Below are 13,369 nucleotides of genomic sequence, written 5' to 3' on the forward strand. Positions count from 1 at the left end.
TGTTGAATAATATATGTTTTTATTTAACTTTATACAGATTTGCTTTGACTTATTGTTTTTTAGTGTATTTATATTTTTCTATGTTTGCAATATGGTGAATATTTACCTTTTCTTACTCTTTATATTATGGATTTTGAATATATGAATTAAGAAAATACCTGAGTGAATATCGATGTGTTTACAATATACAGAGTATGTACCAAAATGCTCTCCTGTCATTTTGATATTTTTATACTTTGAGGCAGAGAAGGCAATGGCACCCTACTCCAGTACTCTTGCCTGGAAAATCCCATGGATGGAGGAGCCTGGTAGGCTGCAGTCCATGGGGTCGCTAAGAGTTGGACACGACTGAGAGACTTCACTTTCACTTTTCACTTTCATGCATTGGAGAAGGAAATGGCAACCCACTCCAGTGTTCTTGCCTGGGGAATCCCAGGGACGGCACAGCCTGGTGGGCTGCCGTCTATGGGGTCGCACAGAGTCAGACACGACTGAAGCGACTTAGCAGCAGCAGCAGCAGCATGCTTTGAGGGATTGTTAATAAAAGCGTGAAACCATCACAATTAGGGAGATATTTTTAAATTTTTTTTATTTATTTATTTTTGGCTGTGCGAGGACTTTCTTTAGTTTTAGAGATCAGGGACTACACATTGTGGTGGCTTCTCTTGCTGCAGAGCATAGGCTCTAGGGAGCACACTCAGCAGTTGTGGCTCACTGGCTTAGTTGATCCCTGGCATGTGGAATATTCCTGGATCAGGGAGCTTGCTTGTCATTACCAGATGGAGAAAATAAGAAAATATTCCTTGACTTTAGTTCAGGAGATGTTTCAACTGTATGTATCTGAATAGCCTTCCGTGAGTATCTGGTCTATGAGGTCATTTAGCCGAAGGCTTTCCTTTGTCACAGGGTGGAAGCAATAAAACTATCAGAGAGCAGATAGAGCCATTCCAAACACGCATTTTTCTGTTTTGCCTTATACATAGAAAGAGGAGAAGACTGTATTCCTAAAGAATAGAGGATTATTTTGTAAAGCATCTTTTTAATTGAAGTATAGTTGGTTTACAATGTTGTATTAATTTCTGGTGTACAGAAAAGAGATCCAGTTATTTAAAGATATAGAGATAGATTCTTTTTCCATTTTTTAAAAGAAAATATCAAATATAGTTCTCTGTGCTATACAGGAGGTCCTTGTTGTTGATTTTCTATATGGTAGTATGTATCTGCTAATCTCAAACATCCCTTACTCCTCCTTTGGTTACCATAAGTTTGTTTTCTATGCCTGTGAGTCTGTTTCTGTTTTATAATAAGTTCATTTGTATCATTTTTTAGATTCCACATGTAAGTGATATCCTGTGGAATTTGTCTTTCTGTGACTTACTTCATTTAGTATGATAATCTATATGATAATCTATAATCTATTTCTGCCCTTTCTGCAGAAAAAGGCCTTATTTCATTCTTTTTTGTGGTTGAGTAATATTGAAATATATACATATATATATAAATATATACAAACACACACACACACACATATAAACACCACATCTTCTTTATCCACTGGACACTTAGGTTGCTTCTATACCTTAGCTACTGTAAATAGTGCTGCTATGAATATTGAGGGGGATGTATCTTTTCATCTTTTCTGGATACATGTCTGGGAGTAGGATTGCTGGATCATGTATAATTCTATTTTTAGTTTTTAAAGAAGCATTCATATTGTTTTCTGTAGTGGCTGTGTGTGTGTATGTTTAGCCACTAAGTCGTGTCCAACTCCTTGTGACCCCATGGACAGTAGCTCTCCAGGCTCCTCTGTCCATGGGTTTTTCCAGGCAAGAATACTGGAGTGGGTTGCCATTTCCCACTCCAGGGGATCTTCCCGACCCAAGGATCGAAAATGCATTGGCAGGTAGACGCTTCACCATCAAGTACCTGGGAAGCCCTTCTATAGTGGCTGTACCAATTCACTTTTCCACCAACATTATGGAAGAGTTCCCTTTTCTACACACCCTCTTTAGCATTTATTGTTAGTAGAATTTTTGATATGGCCATCCACTGTGGTTTTAATTTGCATTTCCCTAATAATTACCGATATTGAGTATCTTTTCATGTGCCTATTGGCCATCTGTGTGTCTTCTTTGGAGAAATGTCTATTTAAGTCTTCTGCCCATTTTTTGACTGGATTGTTTGTTTTTCGTTATTGAGCTGTTTGTTTATTTTGGAAATTAAACCTTTGTTGATTGTCGGGGTCCGGGTGCAGGTTGGAAAAGAATTTCCAGACATGAGGCAAAATGAGAGAGAGATAAAGTTTATTAGAATGGGAGACGCTATTAGAACAGTGGGCCAGCTCAAGGGAGAACCGACATTGAACAGGGGTCCTTAGTCCACTTTTATACCCAGGGTACAAGGAGTGGGATAGGGGTCTTCTGGGTCGTTTACTGATTGGATGAGGCACATATACTGGGTGGGGGAAGAGTAAGGCAAATACCTCTCCCTGTGTGGGGTAGGAGGGTAGACAGGTCATACCACTCAAGAGGAGCTGAAATCTATTAATAATTACAACATGAGGGAGAGAAGGACGGTAAGGGTCTGGTTTTTCTTTTCCTGCATTCCAAGACTCTCCTTGGTTTCATCTGCTCTTTAGTCCTTGGGTCACCACATTGATCACATTGTCCGCAGATATTTTTGTTTATAGATTGTCGTTTCATTTGCACAGCAAAGAAAATCCTAAACAAAATATGAAATCTTATTTGTTCTCATTGGGAAATACTCATTAGCAGATGGAAAAGGGGTTGATTTCTCTTATCAGGTACAAATGATTTAAAGCCTCAAGTACTAAGACTTTATCACATACATGAAATTCAGCGCCACCCTTACCCACATTAATGTTTGTAACTTCAAAGAGATGCTGGGTCACTGCAGGAAAAGAGAATACTTCACCTATTGCATCAGCAGTCCTAGCATTTGTGCTGAATCCCATCCTAATGGAAATGAGCCCTTGGGCAAACATGGGAATGATGGTCTTGATTTGTCACTTCTAAAGGTACACCTCTCTCTATATATATATTTATTATTCACAAACATTGTCTCCATCCTTTCTGTGGAGTCCTTCCTCAAATAGGACTCACACTTAGACCACATATAAATTTGGATTGCTTAAGTGTTGTCAGAGAATTTGGCACAGTGCTTTTCTAAATCATTGGAACTGTAGGAGAGACTGCTTTTATCCTCAGCATGGATCAAATCTAAACATGCATTTCTGAAACATTGCTGGGCAGAAACACAGCTGAAGGGAAATCTGACATGTGACTGGAATATGTTAGGTAACTTCCTCAATTTCATAATCAAAAGCAGTTGCCATTTGATTGAAGTAGAAAACCAAGGAGGAAGTTGATTTTTCCACTACATGAATCTTTTGAAGTTACAATCACCTATACCTACAGCTAAATTCCCAGCAAAGACCATATGTTATTAGTCTTAACTGTGACTTTATTTTTTAATTTTAATTTAATTTTAAATTTGAATCTTTTAAGAATAGTGAGAGGGAACAGGAGAGATTAATGAGGAAAAAATGAACATCTAAGAAAGCAATTAACTAAGATGTTTGAAATTATGCAATGAATTTGATTCATAAATGTTTTACAGTCCCAGTGCTAATAGTTTCTTAAAATTGTAGCTCAAGATTCCGACACTAAAAAGCCTCTTGATGAAAGTGAATGAGGAGAGTGAAAAAGTTGGCTTAAAGCTCAACATTCAGAAAACTAAGATCATGGCATCTGGTCCCATCATTGCATGGCAAATAGATGGGGAAACAGTGGAAACAGTGTCAGGCTTTATTTTTTTGGGCTCCAAAATCACTGCAGATGGTGATTGCAGCCAAGAAATTAAGACACTTACTCCTTGGAAGGAAAGTTATGACCAACCTAGATAGCTGATTCAAAAGCAGAGACATTACTTTGCAACAAAGGTCCATCTAGTCAAGGCTATGGTTTTTCCAGTAGTCATGTATGGATGTGAGAGTTGGACTGTGAAGAAAGCTGAGCGCCTAAGAATTGATGCTTTTGAACTGTGGTGTTGGAGAAGACTCTTGAGAGTCCCTTGGACTGCAAGGAGATCCAACCAGTCCATTCTAAAGAAGATCAATCCTGGGTGTTCTTTGGAAGGAATGATGCTAAAGCTGAAACTCCAATACTTTGGCCCCCTCATCGAAGAGTTGACTCATTGGAAAAGACTCTGATGCTGGGAGGGATTGGGGGCAAGAGGAGAAGGGGACGACAGAGGATGAGATGGCTGGATGGCATCACCAACTCGATGGACGTGAATTTGAGTGAACTCTGTTAGTTGGTGATGGGCAGGGAGGCCCGGCGTGCTGCAGTTCATGGGGTCGCAAAGAGTCGGACACGACTGAGTTACTGAACTAAACTGAACTGAACTCCAAGCCCCTATTTCCCTAATTTAATCATCCCAGGGTCTGACTCCCAAACAACTCGGCATATTCCTTCCACCCCAGAGCATGCTGAATTATTCAAACTAGCCTGTTCTAGTCTCACCAATTACTTACTGAAGAAAACACAATAAAGGCTCTTGACACAGGACTCTGCTTCCTGAGCAGCCCTGTCACTTCCCCCACTATAGCGTGATGCCCCTTCCTCTTGGGATCTGTGAGTATAATAAATTATCTTTTCAATAACAGTAAGAAAACTTGAATTTTAAAACACAGTATGGTATATAAATGTTTCCTATGCCAACAAAGGTCCATCTAGTCAAGGCTATGGTTTTTCCAGTAGTCATGTATGGATGTGAGAGTTGGACTGTGAAGAAGGCTGAGCACCGAAGAATTGATGCTTTTGAACTGTGGTGTTGGAGAAGACTCTTGAGAGTCCCTTGGACTGCAAGGAGATCCAACCAGTCCATTCTGAAGGAGATCAGCCCTGGGATTTCTTTGGAAGGAATGATGCTAAAGCTAAACTCCAGTACTTTGGCCCCCTCATGCGAAGAGTTGACTCATTGGAAAAGACTCTGATGCTGGGAGGGATTGGGGGCAGGAGGAGAAGCGGACGACAGAGGATGAGATGGCTGGATGGCATCACTGACTCGATGGATGTGAGTCTGAGTGAAGTCTGGGAGTTGGTGATGGACAGGGAGACCTGGCGTGCTGCGATTCATGGGGTTGCAAAGAGTCGGACACAACTGAACAACTGAACTGAACTGAACTGATGTTATGATGGACTAGATTTCCTCCTAATGAGCATCCAGGTACAATTCATAAGAATGCTAAATGAAACATAAAAACATTTTTAAAATTCAAAGCTGGTTCATTAGAAAATAAGGAAAAGCCAAATTGATTAAAAGTACAGTTTTGGACATATAACCAGGCAGTTGGTCGGAATACCTCCTAAGGGTATTGACTAATTTCTAGTGCCTAGAGCTTCAGTTTTAGTTGACTTTACATAGGAAGCAGAAGGCAAGGCCTATACCTTGCACAAGGTGGGGAGTCACTCTCATAAAACAGAGACACCCCCTCCCCTGAAAAGTGTTGACGTTGGTGGATGAATTAGAAAAGACACAAACCCACAAACCAAGATAGTCTTGGCTTTGGGTTGGGGAGGGTAAATTGTTAATGATCTCTTTTGAGAATTTATAATAATAACCCTGACCTCAAACAAATATGGGGCTAGAATTCATAGTGTATTTGTATCCCTCCAAAATCTCAGGCCAAGAAGTTTATTTAAAATGGTCCTAGGTAGGAAGAATATTCAGTTGCTAGGAAGAAGCAGCGGAGAAGGCAATGGCACCCCACTCCAGTACTCTTGCCTGGAAAATCCCATGGACGGAGGAGCCTGGTGGGCTGCAGTCTATGGAGTCGCTAAGAGTCAGACACGACTGAGCAAACTTCTCTTTCACTTTTCCCTTTCATGCATTGGAGAAGGAAATGGCAACCCACTCCAGTGTTCTTGCCTGGAGAATCCCAGGGATGGGGGAGCCTGGTGGGCTTCTGTCTATGGGGTCGCACAGAGTCGGACACGACTGAAGTGACTTAGCAGCAGGAAGAAGCAGATAGAAGTTATATCTAGAGAAATTAACCTCAACCTTGGTCTCAAGTATTTTCCACAGATAAAATTCCAAAAACTTAAATGCACATTGGCACATATACAAAACATTGGAATGCATGGTAAAATCTAGGTACACCGTCATAAGCCAGAAGCCCAGTAGAGTTTTGAGTACTCTAAATGTACTATTTGCTAAGTGAATTTTCAAAATAAAGAACCTGGGCTTGATGATCTTGGGGTCCCTTTGAGCTCCACAGTTCAGACATGTAAAACACTCAATTGTGGAATGGAAAAATAATCGTTGGAAATACATAGCCATGTGAGAGGTCAAAGTTTAGGTTGTAAGGAAGAAGGCACAGAGTTGCTGACTCAGCCTTGATGTTTTCTAGGCTCCTTGCCTACATGGGCAGAGGTGTGGTGTATGGTCATCCTGCTCATGTTTGGGACAGTGTTAGGCATGGTGCCTTCTAGATGAGGATTTCTTCTGCTTCTTTTTTTAAGAATCCTTTAAAAGATTATTTATTTGTTTTACTTTTGGCTGTGTTGGGTCTTCATTGCTATGTGCAGACTTTCTGCAGTTGCAGTAAGTGGGATTTATCTCTAGTTGCGGTGCACAGGCTTCTTGTTGCAGTGGTTTCTCATTGTGGAGCACAGGCTCTCAGGTGTGTGGGCTCAGTTGTTGTGGTGCACGGGCTTAGTTGCCCTGGGGTATGTGGGATCTTCCCAGACGAAGGATCAAACCTGTGTCTACTGCACTGGCAGGCTTATTTTTGATCACTGGACTACCAGGGAAGTCCCTGGATGAGGATTTCTGATTTCCTTTCACATTCCTGTTGAAGCATCAAAGTATATCTATCCCTTTACTGCTTAAAGCAGTGTTATCACCACAAAGAACAACCAGGAGAGCTCTGTGTCACAGACTGTCTCAGCGCTCTGTGCAAAGTTCCCATGTAGCTGAGGAGAGTTGCTCAGATGTACAGAAAGGCCACAGGCCCTGAGTTTTCCTCCTCCTCCGCATCACATTGGCCATCTCATCATGGTGGTTCTGGTGTGTCAGTTATGGAAATTGGTTAAGCACCATGCTGCCACTTAATATATCTGAATCTATGAAGTTACTTCACTGCTTTGAGCCTTGGCCAGCATCCTTATTAATAAAGTAGGTGTATTCCTAGTACCTACTTAGGATGGCTGTGAAGTTTAAACAACGTAATTTCCCTGAAGTACTTAACACAGTGCCTGGTGTGACTGTTCCATAATTGGCAGGCAGTGTCACCACCTTCCCAACTGAGGAAGGTCAAATTCTTAAGAGTTTGATAAACACATCACCCCTGAAGTATGGTGAGAATGATCAGATCATCCATTGGTAGACATCTGAGATACTAGAAACTTCTGCACTTTATTAGTATGCATGGACATTTCAAGCTATGTTCAAGAAAGGGAGTTTTGAGCTGAATTAGTTACATAATTTGTTTGTTTATTCCATAGCAACTTTTTACTCTTAAGAGGATTTGAGACATCCCAAAGAAAATATATATCATGAAACAAGATATAAAATTAGATGTGGAAAATAAATTTCAAGGGGAAAATTAAGGTAAGAAAATTGAAATACACAGTGCATGACAGAGGTAAAAAATTGTAATAGAGTCTTAACCATCTGGTATCTGATGTATTTCAGTTGTCCTTGAACCCAGAGAAATGTAATCTGGAACAGAGAGAGAAGGGCATCAAAGGTTTTGAGTCTTTTCCCTCAACTCATGAGACTATTTGTGGCTTGCTTATGTCAAAGCCTTCTACAGAAGGATAATTACATGCTTCTTTAAAGGATGGGCCAATGACCCCTTCAAGCTTCTAAGAGCTTCAGATAGGGCCTATGCAGTGCCTTTATCAGCCTGTAGGTTCCCACGGTGTAGCTATAGAGTCAGAATGTTGGGTCTTGCTCAGTAGTGGGCATTTATTATGTTTTTGTGATTTCTCCATGCCCTTTGAACACCTATCCTTTATTTGTGGCAATTCCTGCCTATAGTGGAGTCTCAGGGAGAAGCCGTTGGCCCTAACATTTATTCTTCTCCCTATGCTGTTTCCATAGTCCCTAAATCTGATTCTAAAGAAAAAAGAAATGTTATGATTTCAGGTCATAAAAATTAAACATAATGTAAAGCACAATAGTATAAAAACATAGTGAAAACTAATTGTATAATTTTAAGGCTGTGTTTATCGGGGCTTTGCATGCAGCAGTGTTTCAGTTTTCAAAATTAATTCACAAGAAGGAGACTTTTATAATATTTGTTCTGAAGCTATTTTGCTCCTCAAATGTACCTAGTTTTCCTTAAGGTATTAAATGAACAATGTAGAGTTACTTTCTAGAGTTGTATTTGAGTAGTTATCTGGGTATTATTAGATATATTATGAAGAATTTAGTCAAATAATTCCATTGTTTTTATCTTGAATTTTACGAGTTAACAGGTTAAGTGGACCACCTACCTATACCAAATTAATATTTCAGATTTTCTGCAGTCTAATGTACTCTTTGTACTCCATACTTTATCCCTCTTCTACTCAGTTATAAAAACAAAAAGGTGTCATTTGATCATCAAAGCATAGAGAGGATTGTTGATTAAAATAGGAAAATTTAAGCAATGTTCCTTAAATACTTGCTTTGGATTGTGTTTTCCTTTACTGCCTAAAAAGTCATCTCAGGACTGAATTTCCACCATTCCAAAGCATGTATCTTTTTCAAATTTTAACAGAGCTGAAATACATTGTGTGTTTCATAATCAGTGACTTAGTTATTTGCTTTAGTATATTTGTCAATTTAAAACTGATTCATCTTAAATCCAGTGAAATACGATGGCAGACATCTATGAAGTGTTGTTTTCTGGGTATTCTATATGGTAATATGCATTGGAGAAATGCAGCAGTCCTGACTGAGGGCACTGGCTCCTACATGTGCCCTAGTGGCTCTAGAGCTTCTTGAAAGGAGGGAGCAGGGCAGGTCACCAGGGCAGAAACTCTGTCCTTTTATTCTTTCTTTCTCACCAAACAATGAGAATTCTCTACAAGCTCTCCTTAGAAGAGAGTCTGTGTTGCTATAATACACCACACAAAACAGAATTTTTGAAAATTAGTTACCAGGGAGATTGACTACCCACAGCAGAGTGAAAATAGGGCCCCTTCTTGAGCTCCTGCTGTGGGATGAGTCCAGAACTAGATCCTGTACATATGGGACACAGGATTTTATTGCCGTACTGTTGTGCATTTTGCTGTGTATAATTTTACCATTCTTCCTCTAGTTCTAGTCAAGTTCGTGTTCTCTTTACACACCGAAGTTTGCGGCAGGGCCAGAAGCAAGAATGGCTCTCCCTGGTTCTGATAAACAGTTGAGCTTTGAAGATGATACTGACTGCCCTCCACTCTCCCCACCTCCACACTGGGGGAGGGTCTAGGCCTGAGCTCAGTACTGTGTACCGCATACACCGCCCCCCGCCTTGCCCCCCACCTTGTGAAGGTGGTCTCAGGAGCTGGCTTCCGAATACACGTGGGAAGGTAAACCCCCATCTACAGAATTTTAATTCTCTGTGGCAATCCTGTCAAAGACTCTCTCCTAGACCACATTTTAGTCAGGCTCCTCTGAACCTTCTGCTTGACTAGTCCCAAACTTGGGCTACTGTCTCTGTCCTTATGGAGTCCAGTTTTAGCAAGAATACTGCTGCGGTAGTTTAGTCAGAATCTCCCACTTTTGAGATTCTGATAACCTTCAATATCTGCCTCAATTTATCCATCATCATCATCCCTCTGGCAATATCTAAGCACCCTGGCCAGCCTTCAGTAAGAATCCAGCTAGGTCAATTTAGCAAGAATTACCTTCTGTCTTGGGCCTCCCTGGTAGCTCAGATGGTAAAGAATTTGCCTGCAATGCAGGAGACCCAGGTTTAATCCCTGGGTCAGGAAGATCCCCCAGAGAAGGAAATGGTTATCCAGTCCAGTATTCTTCCCTGGAGAATCCCATGGACAAAGGAGCCTGGTGGGCCACAGTCCATGGGGTCACAAAGAGTCAGACATGAATAAGCCACTTTCACACATATCAGCCTCTGTCCTAGTAATTTTCCATCCACCAACCCCTTCCCCCTTCTCTGTTCCTTGGCTGTAATCCCCACTTTGTCATATTTGGAGCTGAGCTCAATCTCTCCCCTACTGCAAAACCCCATTGCAGTAGTTCCTACATATATCACAACATTCCTGCCTTAGCATTGTTAACAAGTGTCAGAATATTTTGTTTTTTGAGAATCTGTGCCCCAGGAGTGCCAAGATAGAGCAGAACCACCAGACCTGTAGTGAATGTCTTCTTGGCGCCCAGAGTGGGTGAAATTCTGGAGGAGTCTTTGATGCTTTGACAGGTGTAGGATGATGAAAGGAAAGGAGGGAGATCTCTAGAGGTGGCTGTACTTGAATTTCACACCAGCCTGCTGGGTGGACTCCTGGAGAAGATTTAAGTTGATCTAAAAAAATACATTTCTTGCACAGCAAAATTTGGGCTGGCAAATTTTTATCGTGACATATTTTATCCTATTCAATGTCATAGCATCGGAAAGGTTAGTGTTATACCTGTTTTACCATTGAGGTCTTAGAGAAAAAGAAGAGATTTGCCCAGCTTTGCAGAGTGAACAGGCAAAACATATCTATACTAAAAGGCATAAGAAGGATACCCTATTTCCTGGCAGAATTACTTAATTCTCTACTTGACAAATATTTTCTTGTCTAGTCATTCTTTAAAAGTATGTTTTCTGGTTCCTTTAAGACTTTTGAGTCATTCAGGAAAGGAAGCCAGACTTGAGGAAATAGTCTTAATTATGCCTTAAATATCTGGATACAAAATAAACAGAAAATATATAAAAGGAAGCATTCAGCCTTAGTTGGAGGATTAAGAGCCCTGTAGGCAGAGTCAGCATGAGAGAAGGATGAAAGACATTCACTTAAATTGTGGTGTAGTATCTTGTTCTTTGTTTATTCTTTTTAAGTGAAATTTAAGATGGAGCCTCAATATTTTAAACGAACAAAAATGAATGGGGTCCTCAGGCAATTTAAATTTTGACAGAGGCTAAAAATAAACCATTGTTTATGCATTCTATGAAGTATCTTCTTTGAACCTCTGAGGGCATCCTAAGCAAATCTGAAAACTATTTTTGGAGGACCTAATGGAAGGACAGTAGACAAGTGATAATTAGCATGAACTCAGCAATGGACGGACTAGATCCAAATTCTGGTTTTTTTTTTCAGAGATAAATTAGATAAACCATTAAATGTAAATAACAAAGTGCTAACAGATGGCAACCCATATATTTTTTAAAAACTGTTTAGGAATGCTGATTACAAGCTCAGGAATTCTAATTTTACCCAATCCAAGCTCAGTCTGCTTGCCACATGACAGACCAATAATAGAGAGATGAGGTGTTGAGGCAAGGAATAGTGACTTAACTTAGAAAGCCCGGCATTCACAAAGATGGTAGACTAGTGTCCGAGAGTACCTCTTATCAGGGTCTGGATGCCAGTTTCTTTTATAGAAAAGAGAGGGGAAGGAAGTAAGGAAGTAAAGTAAAAAGGCCATAATTCTTGCAGAATACCTTCCTTTTGGCCAGCCTCAGGGAGGGAATGTGTTGATTTCTTCTTTTCTGCAGCCTTCAAAAGTGGGCAGGGTCAGAATTTCTCCCTGTGAGCTAAACAAAGGCACTCTGGTGTAACATTCAGGCAGTGGGGCAAGGTTCATGGAGGAAGGCCAGTATGTATACTTATAGCTTATAGACAGCATCGTTTCAGTGATTATACTGACAGCAATGGAGAGCAAAGGTTAAAGTAAAAGAAACAGATCCAACATGCAGTGAGATTCTATTATTCCTTCTTACAAAATTAGGCTCTTCCATTTAGCAGCTGGGAAACTTATGGCATGTCATTTAACTTCAGAGTATCAGTTTTATCTTCTGGAAAGTAGGAATCATAACAGAATATGCCTCATGGATTGATGTGAGGATTAAATGAGATAGGTGTAAGCTTTTAGCCTAAGACAGTAAGCACCCAATAAATGGCTGCCATTTGAGTAAGTATTATTCTATAACTGTTGCAGGAAGGGGAATCTCTTTCAGGGCCTAGAGTAGGCGCTTGTCTAACACTCAGAAATGAATTGTCCAAGGAGACACATGCACTGACAAAGCCAGAAACTTTAATGGGAAGGGGCGCCCGGGGGAAAAGCAGTAGGGTAAGGGAACCCAGGAGAACTGCTCTGCCATGTGATTTACAGTCTTGGGTTTTATGGTGATGGGATTCGTTTCCAGGTTGTCTTTGGCCAATCATTCTGACTCAGAGTCCTTCCTGGTGGCGCCCACATTGCTCAGCCAAGATGGATGCCAGCCAGAAGAATTCTGGGAGGTGGTCAGACATGTGGCGTCTCCTTTTAACCTTTCCTGAACTCTTCTGATTGGTGGTGGCTTGTTAGTTTCTTGTTCCTTACCAGGACCTCTTGTCATAAAATAGCTCACACAAATGGTTACTATAGTGCCTGGCCAGGGAGGGCAGTTTCAGTCAGTGTGCTTCCTCTAACCTAACCACTGCAGTTACTTGTACCCATGAGTCTACCCAGGAGTCTAACTTCTGACAGCAACCATTCTCACCTGTTCCTCCTCCTCTTTCTCCTTCTTCTTCTGCCCTTTTCTCTCTTCCTTCTACTCCTCCTTCCAACATGATTTAAATTGAATTAACATCAAAGTTCTAGAACACACATCTTTTCACCGTGAGCATGAAAAATGAGAGTTTCTCCATCTTTGTCTAAATTCTCTTAGAGGAAAAGCTCAGATCTGGAGGAGAATGACTCATTATTATTCACAGCTCTATAAAAACTGGAAAGTAAATATTGGTCTTCTAGATGCAAAGCATTACATTTCCTCTAAAATTCGTGTGAAGTGGTTTCCCACTAAGAATTTAAAATAGATGATTTTGTTTTGAGAGCAGTTATTATTATGTAGATTAGAGATTAAACACCCAAATATCTTATTTGCTAATTCGCTATTCATGAGAAAATTAAACATGCTAAAAGAGTTCCCATTTTAGAGCAAAGAATCCTCTAAATTCTCAACTCAAAAGGAGGACTACCATTTAAAAAAGATATTTAAATGCATGCAGATCTTTCTCAAAATCTTCAAACTAGATGAAGAGTGTAATTCAGACTGCACTGCTGCTGCTTTTTGACAAAGCATTATGATTTCTTTCTTGTTTCTTTTTTTTAATACGTATATACAGACAGTCACAGTGAAAGCAGTAATTAATTTGTAAGAAAGATG

This window comes from Bubalus bubalis, chromosome 9 (genome assembly GCF_019923935.1).
Source record: "Bubalus bubalis isolate 160015118507 breed Murrah chromosome 9, NDDB_SH_1, whole genome shotgun sequence".
Taxonomy (NCBI): Eukaryota; Metazoa; Chordata; class Mammalia; order Artiodactyla; family Bovidae; genus Bubalus; species Bubalus bubalis.